We start from the raw sequence: 3912 nt of genomic DNA on the forward strand, positions 1-3912 counted from the left end.
AATAAGTCATTAGATATGCTCTCACTGATAAGTGGATATTATCCCAGAAACATAGAACACCCAAGATACAATTTGCAAAACACAAGAAAATCAAGAAGAGGGAAGACCAATGGGTGGATACTTCATTCCTCCTTAGAATAGGGAACAAAATACTCATGGAAGGAGTTACAGAGACAAAGTTTAGAGCTAAGACGGATGGACTATCCAGAGACTACCCCACCTGGGATTCATTCCATAATCAGCCACCAAACCCAGACACTATTGCATATGCCAGCAAGTTTTTGATGAACGGACTCTGGTATAGCTGTCTCATATGAGGCTATGCCAGTGCCTGGCAAATACAGAAGTGGATGCTCACAGTCATCTATAAGACAGAACACAGGGCCCCCAATGGAGAAGCTAGAGAAGGCACCCAAGGAGCTGAAAGGGTCTGCAACCTTATAGGTGGAACAACAATATGAACTAACCAGTATCCCCAGAGCTCATGTCTCTAGCTGCATATGTAGCAGAAGATGGCCTAGTTAGCCATCATTGGGAAGAGAGGCCCCTTGGTATTGCAAACTTTATATGCCCCAGTACAGGGGAATGCCAGGGCCAAGAAGCGGGAATGGGTGGGTAGGGGAGCAGGGCAGGGGGAGGGTATAGGGAACTTTCAGGATAGCATTTGAAATTTGAAATGTACATAAAGAAAATATCTAATAAAAATGTGCACAAAAATAAAAAATAAAAAGAAAACTCCTAGAGAAACTTTCTCCCATTTTAGCTACAATCTTTTATTTTCTTACTTGGTACATGAAAGTTACTTCAGTGGAGGCCAAGTTACCTGTGTTTGTATGTGTGTCAAATAGACATTGCCTAATCTAAGGGTGTGGAGGTTTATATTTGAGGTTTTTTAATTTTCACCCTTTTATTCAATCCTTTGGTTTATTGTGAATTTTGTGTGTGTGTGTGTGTATAGTTGGGACATACAGGTGGTTTTAAGTGTCTTAGTATTTACATTTTAAATGGTTATACAAGCTTCTACATTACACTCCCAGATCTCCATCTTGACACACAGAGCCTTAAGTATTTACTATTTGGCTCTTTGCTGAAAAGGTGTGGCAACCTGTGTGGTTAGGTGCAGTCTTTGCAAATAGAGCACTTAATAAATGTTTAATGGGCAGAGTCACTCACCAGCTACTTCTATGGCATACAAAGCAATTAGTAAGGCATTGTGGGTGAGTACTTCATAAGCCTTTTATCAAACCTGCTACACCTAGCCAGGAATTAATTACAGCTAGCAAAGAATGGAGGGACTTGGAGCTGGCAGACAGACAAGGAGACAGGTCATAAGGAGATGATAATAAAGATGGCTGGCTTTTCCCTGACCCTCCCTGACAAAAGCCTTGCAGCTTAAATATAGCCCCGGTACACCTTTCCTCCCCCATGTCGGGCCCTGCTGCCTGTGGGCCAGGTCCAGCAATTTCAAGGACAGATGGGGACCTGTTAATGATGTCTGTGACAAACCCTAATTTAGGGGAGGAAGACCCTCTCAGAGATCCTTAGAATTCCAACACTTGAGGATGGGGGCAGCTTCAGTTTCCCCACTGCTTGGCATAGGGTCTTTCTCTCTGCTAGCCTTACTGTATGCTTTCTCCTCCGTAATAAACAGCCTTTCTTAACCTGCTAACTCTAGTGCTGTCTGCTCCATCTGAGAGACTTCACCAGCTGTTGGATATTGTGCTCAACATTTTTCCTGTCTTTTAATTCTTTTTTTTTTTTGATATTTTCTTTATTTACATTTCAAATGTTTTCTCCTTGTCAAGTCTCCCCTTCAGAACTCCGCATCCCATCTCCTCTCTCCCTGCCTCTCTGAGAGTGCTCCCCCACCTACCCACCCACTCACTCCCCGTCTTGGAGCTGTGACATTCCCCTACACTGGGTCATCGAACCCCTGCTCAGGCCCAAGGGCCGCTCCTCCCACTGATGTCCAACAAGGCCATCCTCTGCCACATATGTGACCGGAGCTGTGGTTCAATCCATGTGTACTCTTTGGTTGGTGGTCCAGTCCCCGGGAGCTGCGAGGGGTCTGGCCGGTTGACACTGTTGCTTCCCCCATGGGGCTGCAAACCCCCTCCACCGGCAGAGAAAATAAACCTAATGCAGACTTCTAGTCTAATAGAAGAAGCTGGATACTGGGAACTCAAAACTCCCCTGTGTAAAGATTGTTTTGTTTTGTTTTGAATTTATGATTGAAACAGGGTCTCACGTAGTTCAGTCTGGTCTCAGACTTGCTAAGTAGCCGAAGGGTGATCTTGAACTCCTAATCTTCCTCCGCCCCCTCAGTGCTGGCATCATGGTGTGGTGCTGGAGAGTGACTCCAAAGCTTTATACGTACTTGGCAAGTACTCTACAGCTCTGAAGGTCAGGCTTAAATGGTGGCAAAGCAGAGAGATAGGAACGATCTGGAACCGCTTTTCAGAAAAAGATAAAACAATACGTTTGGAAAGATGTATGCAGTAATGTGTACTTGCGTGTGTGTACTTAAGTTCTGGAGAAGTGGTACCCCACTAAAGATGGCTGGAACTGCTCTCACAGAAGAGGGAACATACTGAGAACACACTGAGTGAGTGCAGTGATAAGGGGAGGAGAGCACATGGGAGGCAGCTGCATCTTTGCTCTGTTTCCGCTTTATTGGCCAAAATTGTCTCAAGAACAACTTCAGCCTTCAAGAGAAGTTGGAAATATAATACTTTCTCCTCTGGAAGCCAGGCACTAGGATCCATTGTCTGGTTATCATTCCTATTCAATGTCCAATTTGATAGATCTAGGGGACGGACGACTGCTCTATGCTTTTTTAAAGAACTAGATTCTTCTCTCATAAAATATATCCTGATCATAATTTCCTCCCCTCTACTTCTCCAGCTACCCTGTACCACTCTCCCAGATCCACTCCCCCTCTGTTTCCTCTTCAGAAAAGAGCAGGCCTCCAAAAAACCAAACCAAACCAAACCAAACCAAACCAAACCAAACCATCAGTCAAACAAGACAAAACAAGATACAATAAGACAGCAGAGCCCTCTAGGTCTGTGCTAATATGTGAGTGGATGTGAGACACCATCATGTCCCCATACCTAACCCCTCCCCACAACATGTCTCTGTTCATCAGAAACGTGGTGGACCACACCAGGTCTGGAGATTTACGTCGAGAATTTGGTCATTCTGGTCCAATAGTAGCTGTTTATGTTCCACTTGACTTCTACACTCGAGATCCAAGAGGATTTGCACATGTTCAATTTGAGGATGTTTGTGATGCTGAAGGTGCCTTACATACTTTGGACAGAATTTCAGTGTGGGCATCACATTAAAATACAGTTCGCACAGGGAGATCGGAAGACACCAAATCAAATGAAAGCCAACGAAGAGAGGAATATATATATATATATATATATATATATATATCTTCAAGATATGACAATTATGACTGATAGAGATGTTTTCGAAGCCGAAGTTAAGAAGGAGGAGACCAAGGAGTCGCTCCTTTGAGTATAACTATAGGAGGAGATCTTACAGTTTTAGAAACAGTAGACCGACTGGAAGACCATGGCATAGCTGAAGCCATCCCGACAATGATAAATTCAAACACCGAAATCCATCTATTTCAAGATCTAGATCCAATTTAAGATCACGGTCCAAGTCTCAGCCCAAGAAAGAATTGAAGGCTAAATCACATTCTAGGTCTGCATCTCACACCAAAACTAGAGGCACCTCGAAAACAGATTCCAAAACACATTATAATTCCGGCTCAAGATATGAAAAGGAATCAAGGAAAAAAAACCACCTAGATCCAAATCTTGGTCAAGATGGCAGTCTAGGTCTAGGTCAAAATCTAGATCAAGGTCTTGGACTAGTCCCAAGTCCAGTGGCCACTGA

General features: G+C 43.7%; 1 pseudogene; it reads left to right on the plus strand.

Moving 5' to 3' along the window:
- The first annotated feature begins 3101 nt into the window (after window positions 1-3101).
- Window positions 3102-3912, plus strand: LOC110286016 (annotated as a pseudogene).

Source organism: Mus caroli, chromosome 19, assembly GCF_900094665.2.
Source record: "Mus caroli chromosome 19, CAROLI_EIJ_v1.1, whole genome shotgun sequence".
Lineage (NCBI taxonomy): Eukaryota > Metazoa > Chordata > Mammalia > Rodentia > Muridae > Mus > Mus caroli.